The following is a 12,901-nucleotide window of genomic DNA, read 5'->3' on the forward strand; positions in this document are numbered from 1 at the left end:
TTCGCAAAAGTGCACGTACGTGTGCAATTCTTCGACTACCGATAAGAATCCAAATACGTTGATGGAAGGAGTAAAAAGAGAATATGTATTGAAGGAAAAAATAAAGAAAAAGCACTTGAGACTTTGAGATGAACGAAAGAAATTGATTTTCGTGATCTAAAAATAGTCATATACATACATTACTTCAAGTGTAGTTGCACGAATCTTCTTTTTAGTGGTAACATATCTACTTAATAAAAGAATCTATAAATCAATGTCGATTTTTTTTCTCAGCTCTACTGTTAAAGGGACTATTGAGTTAAATATATCTAGGATTACGTGTGAAACAGTGTAACATGTAAAACTGTTTTTTTCCTAGTTTCTGATGGATTTAAAAATTAATAAAAGTACTCGTAACAAAAGGATATACACAACAACGTATCTCAAACAATGACACATTTTTTTCCAATATTCTCTATGCATTTGACAGCCATTTGAAGTAGGAGTTGGATTTTTGTTTTTCTAAAAAATATTGAAGTTTCGAGTGTTTACATTTTTTTCCACATTTACATAGTATTTTTGGGAAATATTTTCGATCACTAAAAATTCCTAAACCTTTTATTTCTCAAAACAGAATCATTTTCTTTCAATCATAAATTTTCTTTGAAATAATATTTTAACGACATGAGAGTAGAATTAATTGAATTTACTGATGGAATATTTCTAATTGGTTACTCTTGATTAGTTGAGCGTCAAAAGGAACCTAGAAACTTGGACGGTCCATATCTCGAAATCTACATAAAGATTTAAAAGAGTAGCAAACTAAAATAAATTAATATATCCATATATATCTAGAACTTGCTCATTAAGATTTACCATTTGGTAAAAATATTCTAAAAGCATAGCTCCGAATGAATTCATAACCATCAAGTAATAACTGCAATAGAAATCAATCCATCCTAAAGCAATGAATAATTTCACTAATTAAATGAAACATTAATAAATTCAATTATATTCAAATCGAAAATATAACATTTTTTTTCAATCCCTCTATTTTCAATTAATCAAACTTGGCGGGATATTTCTGATTAGTAATGCGTTTGCAATTAACGTAATGGCCGACACAAACAAGTGCATTATATCTTCAGCTTGAGGGTGTCCCCTTCATTTTGCATGAAGCTAATTCGAGAAATTGGCTGTCAAATTGAGCAATTAGTAATTTCAAAGGAATTCCAACAGTCATTAATGGAATTTACTAAATTGTTGTATTTAAGGATTAATCCGGATCGTTATTAAGAATTTAGTAATTACTGTGGTCCATTCACATAATTTACACATCATCAAATCTGTTGTAGAACAGAAACACACGTATAAAATAGCCTGTGGAAATGCAACCAAGAGATACCGGGTTTGTTGATGCATATGTGTGCATTAACCAGGATTGCAAACTAGCTGGTAACGTTTACCGTCTCGCTCTTGCTACAGCAAAGAGAGAGTAGAGAATTCGAAGGGTCGAGAGTGACGTCCCTGATTGGGATAAATACGTAATCGTACCTAAAAGCTGACAAATTTGATTGGTCCTAATGGGCCTCATGTATGCTGCGTTAATGGGGGAGAACGGTCTGGAGTAAGTACTCTGTATGTGTCCCTGATGTACGTCCACTCAGCGAGAATGATGATGGATAATTTATGATTCATAAAGTCTGCTTTTAAAGAGGGAAATCATCTCGCAAAGTCCATTTGTGATAATTAGAAAATCTCCACTTTAATAAATTCAATTTCATTTGATTACTCATTAATCAAAATTATTTCTTCGGGATTGTTTTACTTTAATGGAGAGAGAGAGAGAAAGAGAGAGCTTTTCCATTTGCTTTTGACATAATATTTTGCCAAAAGCTCTTCAGGAAATTTTTCTGGGTGGAAGATTAATTAAATCTTTTACTCTGTTGTTTACATGAAAAAAATATTCTCTTGCTGTGACATAATAGAAATTTGTAAATAAAGATAATATTTTTTTTAAATAAAATATGAAGGGAATTATAACAATAGTTTCAAATTAATTATATAATTATTAATTTCATTACACAAAGTTTATATTTAGCCAATTTCTATTTTTATGTTCAATTATATTCATTTCTTAACTTTATAGATTAAATTAATTATTTAACTTTGAATTTAATGAGAAGTTAAATCATGAAAAATTAATTGAGATGAATTAAACTTCAGATTTGAAATAAGTATGGAAAATTATTATTAAATTGCTTTTTATACTCAATTAAAATATATCAGAGAAAATAGCCAATTATAAATAAGTGTTTTTTTTTTAACTTCCACTTCAACAGGAGAATTTTTTTGTTACAAATAAAAGAATAAATAAATAAAATTTTTATTTAATACAGATATTTGATAAAAGATGAAAAAATGTAATAAAGAGCATAATTATGACAATCATCGTTCTATGGTTTATTACAGAGAATGTTCTTGTTTAACGTTGCTATACAATAATATTCCATTACGAATCAGAGGTTAATTCACAACGGAGAATGCTGCCAGACCATCGTGGCTGCAATATCTATGTTTTGCAGAACGAGGGGAGCAATGGGGTAGGAGAGAGAAACTCGAGAATAGTAAGGGAGAAAGGGGAAAATGGATCGGTCGACAAGGGATGGTAGTGAAGTAGAAGAGGCACTTAGACGCAACCGCGTCCAAAACTTGGCTATTACACCTCCCAATGGTAAGAGATCTTACTTGAAACTTCATTGCTTCCTTCATACATCTTCTTTCTTCAAATTATGAACCATGAATGATGCTTCCTTCCATTAAATTTTACTATTCCTCTTTTCTGTCGGTAAATTTTCATGACCTTCATCTATTTAATTTAATTTAAATAATATTCATTCGAGAAATAAACTATAAATTCTATTTTTAGAACATGTTGGCATAGTTAATTCTATTTTAATAGTACTGTTGATTTAGCAGTCCTAATTAGCGAATGCTGGTAAATCGTACTTGAATATTGTAGAGAAGAGTTGCTGAAGATCCACAGAATTTGGATGAGAGATTTAGAAGAGGAACGTGAGGAGATGGCAGCGGACGTCAACGAGCTTGAGAGCTTCTTCAGGATCATCTAAGTGGGTCCCTGTGTCATCCTCTAATTACTAACCAGAAATCACTACCAATGCTTGTCCTTCATTTTCTATTGTAATAATAGTACATGTGCTTGCTAGAGAAAATAAGCACTTCAGGACAAGGAAAATCAAGGTGAAGATGCTAAGCTTGATGCTGAAGTTGGGATCAAGTACAATTCAAAGCAATCTTCAGTTCTTCAAAGTTAATATTAATATTATTTAAAATATCAAGAATGAAATAAAAAGTACAGAATACATTTGAAGAGTTTCCTTTTTAAAATAAAAAAATCAGTGAGGAGTTGGATGAATTTTTAAAAATTCTACTTTTGCTAAAAATTTTTGTAATCCCTTCATTTTTAACTTCAACATAGTTAAGACTAAATTTAAACTTAAAATTAAATAATTCTGTAAAACTTGAATAATTTAATTATAGTCAGCTCCATGAGTTTAATCACTCTTGAATTAAATAAAATACTTAAGACTTTAAAATAGCTTCTAGCTTTCTATTTATCAACTAAAATAACTCAAAAATATTTTTCCCAACCCAAGCAAGTTTTTGATGAATGTTTAAATTTGTTTTGATAAAATTAAAAAAAAAGCTATTCTTAAAAATTCAACAAAGCTAAAACTCTGAGGTTATTCATTTTACAGATGAATTCGGTAACTAAGTGTATTTAATAGAATTATATTTGTAGAATTAGAGCAAAACAGATGGGTAATTTTTAGTCTGCAAGAGTACAGATAGAGGCAAAGGGGAGAACAAATCTTCGACCTTAAGGTACAGAACTAAACCTCCTTAAAACTTACAAGCTCTTTAAGCTTTCAAGCTTTGGAAGAGACTCGACTTATCTCAAATAACCAAATTGATGAGGCGGAACTTTAATTGGGAGCTACGGATCGCTCTGTACTGCGACAATACCGACACTGCAGGCGTAAGTGAAAAGGGTAAAGTGTGTCTGCGTTGTCACGCGAAGGATTATTATGACATTAGTCTTGTCTCCTTTATCCATCAATTTTGTGTGTGATTATGACACTATATTTATTTTGTTCGAACAAACTTAATTACGTAATTGATATCAGTGATGATAAATAATAATTATATAATTAATTAAGCTGATGAGATTTTTAATTATATCAAATCTCCTATCCAACGAAACAGAAGTTAAATTGATACTGTAAGAGCTATTCCAACAGTGCAAGGCGTGCGAATTTAATTTCTCTCAGATGCTGGAAGAGTTGCACGTGATTTCGAGCGCAAACAATTCGCAGTAAAACTTAAGACACAAGATCCTGGAGGATCTCATACAATTTTGGTTGGCTTTTGAATCCATTTCGAGTAGATCTCTGTTACATACAGTGCATGACACTACTTTAGAATATTAAGGATGTACTGTATGGAAACTGGAGACTCAAGAAAACTAGCAATTTTAACGAAATAGACGAAAATTTGTTGGCAATTTTATATTTACTCCTTGAAATATCAAGGTAAATTTACTCTGACCTCTGATCTTATACATTTGTGGAGATTACTTTTAATGAAAAAAAACAGCTGATGGTCCATGACAATGCTCCAATGCATCTCAAAAATAACTCAATTAAATAATCATAAATAAATCTACATATAAACTTGATTTAAGGATATTTTTAAAATCACTTGAAAGAAGAAATGATTTCAGTTAATTCTTTAGAATAAAATGTTCTTGTTTCAGGTGACTTATTCTTTCTTGGTGTAATATGTTTTTATCTTTTTTTCATCTATAGATTCAATCGGTTATCTCGATAGATTGTTTTGATAGACCCAACAGCAATTGAGACTGTTGCAGGAGCCTCTTATCTGTTGCGACAACAAAGTTGTTTTTTTCCATGTAGATACTAGAGGGTAGCAAATAACCCCCATGGCAAATCTTGAATGCTCTCATCTCTTATGTTTTCTTAACGTTGGTCTTTTTCGACCCCTTGACATTATCTTCTCCCTTGGAGTCATGCTATTAGGCGATTGTATTGTAAATAAATTATTATTGTACTCCGTCACCAACCACTCAAAATAATAATTGGCTTTGCAATGTCAGTTCAGATGTTCTTGAGCTTTTTCTCCTCTTATACACCAGTCGAGAATGTGCCAGAGATACTTTCACATATATCAGTATATATACAGAGTGGAGTCATGTCTCTATCTCACATCTAATCCTTCTACTTTTCAGGAAATGAAAGTGTTTCAAATGTATGAATAAAAATAGAAAAGCTTTCAAGGTCGAGGTTTTAAAATTTCTAGATTGTTTCGTTCATTGTCTCGGCATTATTTTTATTTTCTTACGTAATTATTTTTTTATGTTATTAAATAGTTTGTTACAACAGCTATTGAGATAATTCATATTCAATAATATTCAATTAGAGTTTATGGGAAATGTCTGAAACAATGCAGCTTCGTATTATTTCAACTACTTGTCATGTACAGAAACAGTTGCGTAACATGAACTCGAATTTTATTAAGAAGATTGGACAACTTTGCTTCTACTCATTATTATACCTTTCATTACTACGATGTCCGCTATGTAAACAATGTTTATTTACTTACAGTTATAGAGACTTTGATGTTACAGAGATACGAATATTAATTGGCGTTATTTCTGAGGAATAGGTAGAAATTACTGCAAATATATCATGCTTCAATTAGTCTGATAATTAACATCGGTAATTACTCACATCGTTACTTATTTAAACGTGTTTTAATTAAGAATAAAAAGTTTACTCAGTGAAATATGAGTCTGAGATAATTTTATTTTCTTATGAAAATTTTAATGAACTCTGGACTATGATATTTATTAACGTTATTTTTTACTATTTATTTTTTAGTTATTATAAAAAAATACTGAAAAAGTAAGAAATAAATAATCATCATAATTTAAATAAATTATTCAATATTTTTAGTTAATAATTTTTTTTAATAATTATATATAAAAAAAAATTAACTGGTATTAAAATTTGCAATTAAAATTAAATTTTTCTACAAAAAGTTTCATTCATGAATTTTAATTATCATTACTTGAGGTATTCTCATTGACAATAAATTTTTTTTAAATCAAATTATAAAAACAAAATTAAATTTTTACTTAGAAAAATAAATTAAAGTTAAACTTTGTGGAATTTCCATTAATATAGTAATCCTAGATTATCTATTAATTAAAGTAATACAATTGTGAACAGAATATAACGTTGATTGGTTTGTCAACTCTCAAACATCGTCCTAACATCAATTGTCTCCTTCGGGAAATACCTTATATACCCCCTCTCAGTGCAGCATCCCTCAGAACGTGAGCTCGTAATTCACTGGTAGTATAATTAATTATGTTATTTTAATTATCTGGCAGCTAATTAGGCGAACAATTATGGAAAGCAAATATAACAAAGGTTTATTAGGTTGGAAATGCACATAGATCTCATTTCCTCTCTTTCTTCCTTTTCCTTGTTATTTATTTCACTCCTTTTATTTTTATTTCTCTTCAAGTGCCATATTCTCATGTGTATACAAAAGCATACGATGGATGTGTGTAAAAATGCAAGTGTTATTGAGTTTTTTGTTTCATAAACTGTTTCGATTTTCAAAGCTATAGTATTATAAATTGTTCTACCTCTTTATGAAATTTAATTAAATGATGTTAATTAAGTTACATAGACTTAAACAAAATGAAGTATTTTTATTGTTAAATCAAGACCATCAATTAATACACTAGCTTATTATTAATATTTTAATTAAAAAATTTTTTTTTAATTAATTAAATAATTAAAATTGCATTCTTTTTGTGTTGACGCATTAATTTATCCATTAAAATGAAAGAAAGTTTGTTTAAAAAATTATTTAGTCATTATGATAATGTTTTTCTGTAATTATCCTTGGTATTGAAGTAAAAATTGTGTTGAATCCAGTTGCCTGTAGCAGTTCGTATTTTTCGGAATAACGAGACTTTAATCGTCGATCATCGCCTATTATCTGGCGTACGCTCTCTTTCGCACACGGGGACGCATCATTAAAGGCACATCAGCCGCGAGAACGAGGGGGTCGAGACCGAATGAGCTGAGTTGGCCTAACGAGGAGGGATTCCCGAGATTCCCGCAGACCCTAGAAAGGGCACAACATCCGTACGAGACTTTTACTAAACCAAACACTCAACCAAGACTTTTATACATACACATATATCGCACCATCTTTTCCTTCTTTTTTGCAGCCTACGTATTAAATTACTTTGCGATAATGAGACATTTTTACATTGCTGCTGCGAAAAAATTATGTACTCTTTAGCGAAAAAATTTCCGTGAAATAATTATTTTATTAAATATGATCACTAAATTGTCTTCTTAACTCTTAAAATGTACAACCCGTATAAAAAAATTTTCTCTTTCTACGCCAAACGTACTTTAAGCGTTTTCTACTTGCAAAAATAATATACAGAATGAAATGAATGAAATAATGATGTTTTGGCAAAAAACTGTAAAATATAAAAATGTACATAACTTCTATGCTAATGATGCTACGGAGTTGATCGAGGACTCAAATGAAAGATCTGGACGAGAGAAATAAAGTCAATATAGTTAAAATTATTTTTAGAGCATGATTAATGCTAAAATTAAAGCAAATTCCCGTTATACCCCATTTTCGGAGTGAAAAAATTGATTTCTCAAAAGTTTGACCCGATTCCGCATTTCTACGCATTAAGACGAAGAGAATGAGTGGTCAAACTTGAAAATCGGACAACTTTGATTTTTCGACCCTAAAAAATGGCAAGTGGTACCCCTTTCCATTTTTTTAGGCCAAAAAATAAAGGTACTCCGATTTTGATGATTGAGGGCTCATTCTCTTCGTCTCAACGTGTAGAAATGCGGAATCGGGGCACAGCCTAAGAAAATTCACTTTAACACCCTTAAAAACGGGTTACACGAAATACAAATTACAAATCATCATCCCCTTGACTTTAAACCCCTATAACTCATGAACGGACTGTCCAATAACTGTTTTTAGGGACGTTTTAAAAACCTCAAAATCTGAGCAAAATATGCATACCCATAAAAAATGTATAAAAAATTTCTTTCACCCTTAAAATTGCTAAAATATAAAAAGAAATGACATTTTTTTGGGAGTTTGCCAAGTATTTTGGCCATTTGAAGGGTGAAATAAATTTTTTAAATATTTTTTATAGATATGTATCTTTAGCTTAGATTCTAAAGTTTCAAAACAGCCCTGAAAAATCATTATTTGATGACTTGTATGAAAGTTATGGGGGTCGTAAGTTCAAAAGTGGATGATTTTTTTACCCTTACTTGACTTTGGACCTCCATAACTCTTATCTTATTTATCGAATAATGATTTTTCAGGGCTGTTTTGAAACTTTAGAATCTAAGCTAAAGATACATATCTATAAAAAATATTTAAAAAATTTATTTCACCCTTCAAATGGCCAAAATACTTGGCAAACTCCCAAAAAAATGTCATTTCTCTTTTTATATTTTAGCAATTTTAAGGGTGAAAGAAATTTTTTATACATTTTTTATGGGTATGCATATTTTGCTCAGATTTTGAGGTTTTTAAAACGTCCCTAAAAACAGTTATTGGACAGTCCGTTCATGAGTTATAGGGGTTTAAAGTCAAGGGGATGATGATTTGTAATTTGTATTTCGTGTAACCCGTTTTTAAGGGTGTTAAAGTGAATTTTCTTAGGCTGTGCCCCGATTCCGCATTTCTACACGTTGAGACGAAGAGAATGAGCCCTCAATCATCAAAATCGGAGTACCTTTATTTTTTGGCCTAAAAAAATGGAAAGGGGTACCACTTGCCATTTTTTGGGGTCGAAAAATCAAAGTTGTCCGATTTTCAAGTTTGACCACTCATTCTTTTCGTCTCGATGCCTAGAAATGCGGAATCGGGTCAAACTTTTGAAAAATCAATTTTTTCACTCCGAAAACGGGGTAAAACGGGAACTTGCTTTAATTTTAGCATTAATCATGCTCCAAAAATAATTTCAACTAGTGCAATAAAAAGATCTTGTTCTCACAAATCCATTGATATGCTCATTGCCTGCATAGCCCTTATAGATCTGTGCTAATAAAATAAAGTAAGTAATTATATTGAACATAAAAAATTCTGTTCTTTTAAAAAAAGATTTAACGAAAGTACGGATTTATTACTAGCGTTATTAAAATATTTATGTAATTGGAACAAGTGATTATTATTTTTCTAAAAGCCATGAGTTCAGAAAGCTTTAAATATAATAGATATTAAAAATCGTCTTCGACAGATATTTAAGTTTAATCTTCATTTTTTAATTGTAGATAATTTTGTAATTCTTAAGCCAAAATAGGATTTTTAAAATCAAACTCAACTTTAATTTTTAATTAACGATTTAAAATAACTTTGTCTGCAATCTATTCTATAAAACGATTAAAAAATTGATGGATTTTCAGTAATGATTTTTCCTCCATAATTACTTTGTAGAATAATTTGCAATTTCAGTCATAAATAATTCGTGTCTTTAAGAAAAAGTAATAATTTATGTAGTATGAAAAAAAAAAATGTATAAGAACCGTTGTATGAATTCAATTAGATGAGAAAAAAAGAGTCCACGTGTTTCTTATTCTTCATTAAATTTATTTTTATCCTCTTTATTGGAATACAGTTTTCAATATCGCTTTATATTCTCGAATCGCTTGGCGCCAGGCGATCAAATTACGCCCTCGTTTTTCTCGATTTGGTCCAGCAAGTGCTTATACGCACACGAAGAAGAGTTGAGAGCGGTTTCTACCATGGTATCACACACTCTCGATAGCATGTATGAGCTTTGAAATCGAGCAAAACATGAGTATCGTCCAGAAAGAAAGAGTGTGAGGAGTAAAAGTGTATACGTTGTTGTGTGCGGTACATCACGGAATTACAGTGACGTTAAGTTAAATTAACTGGTGGATTAAAGTTAACGAGAAAACAACTTGCTCACGTTGGTATACTTGTCTTTTTCTTTTTTATTCCTTGTCCTCTTCATTAACTCATTGCAATAATTTTTACATTAATAACGGAAAAGAATAAAAATTATGTACTCGTAAATCTTCTAAATCCATGATATTTATGAAATTACTTGATTCAAGATTATTATTATTTCTTTTGAACCAATGAAGAAACTTAGTATGGCAACTCCATTACGAAATTTTATTATATTGTAGAAACTTTCTGGCCACACTGGCGTCACTGAAGACTCTGAAGAGATACAATGAGTCCATCGAAGTGAATAGAAAAAGAAAAAAATCCATCAACCACTTTTCTTCGTGAAACCAACGAAAACCAACCACTCCGTGACAATTTACACACAGTCAACTTCCGTTAAAGATAAATTATACTTCAGTTGTTATTTTTTGTATATACTTGCAGATAATCAACAATGATTAAGTTAATGATTATAAAACATTACAAGACAGAAAACATGATGATGTGCTTGGAAAAAAATTCATTTCGCTTTGGAATCATTTAAAAGTGAAACTAAAATTGATTGTGGGTGATGATGAGTCGTGGGAATTGATAATCAATCGAGAAAAAAATTTATTTCAAATAGTGCATCATTCATTTCAATTGTTTTAATTAAAAATGTTTATGCAATTGGAGAGAAATTATTTGATGATAATTAATTGATTAGCAGATAAAAAAAAATTTTAATAAAATTTATGATGCCAAGTGTAATTTATCAACATCTAGTGGATTAAGTACTGTCGCAAGGGTGGTTTGATGTAAGTCAAGAAAATGAAAAATGCATAAAAAGTCAATATATGAATGCAATCGTAAATGTTGAGTGTTACTCAGGTGCTTTGGATCTTATCGTGGGTACCGAAACGTGGTAAGAGGTAATGAAGTTCATTTAGATGATATCAGATAAAGAAGGTGAACTTAAGAGTCGTTTTACGGTCGACCTTGTTAGTGCCTTGAAGTTAAAAAATATACTTTATCTTACGGGAAACAAACGTTAAAGTATGAAGATTAATCTTGTAAAATGATGAGTCATTGAAAGGGTGAGAATGGGAGTTTTAAAATGAATGTTAAATTGAATAAATAAAATTAAGTACAAAATCGTAGTACGAGTTTAGCCATTTTAATTAAACTTTTGTCGTGAGAAATAATTCATGTTGAAAATGAAATAGGGGAAGTTGTACAGTAACTTCCATTATGATTATTCTTTTAGGCTAAACATTACAAGTAAACATATATTAATTAGTTTATCCTAATTAGTAATTAGTGAAGAGAAAAAAAAATTAATAAGCAATCCAAACAAGCTTTTAAACTTCATAGACTTTAGTTTTTAATAATTCGACCCTTGACCTCGCAGGTGGTGTATCCTGTTGACCCTCAACTCCTCATTCCCCAACGTTATCTACCCTCGTTCATTCTTCCACCCCTCCCCTTTCCAACGACTCTCAACATTCTCACAATGTCTCTATCTTACTCTTTTCACATAGCTTGTTCTCTGTATTCTCTCCAACCCATTACAATATTAATTATTTACGTAAAAAACACGGCGTGCCGCCACGGAGATCCCATCTTTAATTAAATCCGCCAATGGAAGAGACTCCAGTACAGGCGAGCGTGGATTAAAGTCAAAGTTGAAAGCAAGTGTATATAACTAGAACTGATTACAATCCCTACATTGCGTAAACTGCAAAATAACCAAGAAATATATTTATGTAGACTAGGACAATAGACTTGCTAGATAATAATTCTCGGATAATCGAAAAGTGCAAGTAAACATTCAGTTTTAAATTTAACTCGAGGTTGGGAAGCTAAATTTATCATTTTTTTATCACTCGTTCTCTTTTTTTATTTGATTACTTATTTTAGTAATAGCCCACTGATTCATTTTAATTATCCTAATAAAAATGATTGGGCTCATAAAATAAATTTAAAATTAGATAAGAGAATGATGTATGTCAGTTGTTATTCATTGAAATTAATATTTGCTGTAATTATTATTCTTTGATGCCAATATTTATTTATTCGAGTAATTTTAACTCAATCGTTGAGAGAAATACCAGCACGAGCAAAGAGAAGATGAAAAATAATTCTATTGCATACATTAAAATTCTAATTAATATTTTTTTTTTTTATCACAAGTGGAAAGTTTATTCATTAAGGTCTTTATCGATTAATTGATCTTGATATAAAACTGGGTTTTCAGTAAGGACGAGATAGCCTAGAAGCAATGTATCGATTTGGAACGGACTGATGACTTTACTGGAGTGATTAAGTGGGTCGTACTAGTAATTAACATGCGCTGGCACCCTTATCGGTGGAGCCGCATTTGACCAAGCTTCATACAACGGGCTGACTCCCTAACCACTAGTCAACCCTCACCCACTCGTCGAGCAAACCTAAAAGCTCCCGCAGACTTGATCATCCCTCGACCTATACCAAGTCTGACCTCTCTAGACATTTACCTATCCCCATAAATTGCCAGTAAATTTTCACTGTTAATTAATTGTATTATTTAATATAAAATATCAAAGCTGAGGAATTCCTAATTCCTTTGATAATAAAATTTAATTATTCGAGATGTACAACGTCTTAAATGGCTTCTAGAGAAATTCTATTCAACAAACGTTCAACTTCCGGATGTAATTAATTCCTAGAGCTAATACGGAATGCCATAATTAATTTCTGATGGATAATAATGAGCCTTTGAACGTAGAACTAACTCAAGAGGACAATTTGATTTGATAATACATATTTGGCTTCAATTATAAATTATATCATCCAGATAGTATTAACATGG

The sequence above is a fragment of the Chelonus insularis genome, unplaced genomic scaffold (genome assembly GCF_013357705.1).
Source record: "Chelonus insularis isolate UGA/USDA-ARS -01 unplaced genomic scaffold, ASM1335770v1 scaffold_714_pilon, whole genome shotgun sequence".
In the NCBI taxonomy this organism is placed as follows: Eukaryota; Metazoa; Arthropoda; class Insecta; order Hymenoptera; family Braconidae; genus Chelonus; species Chelonus insularis.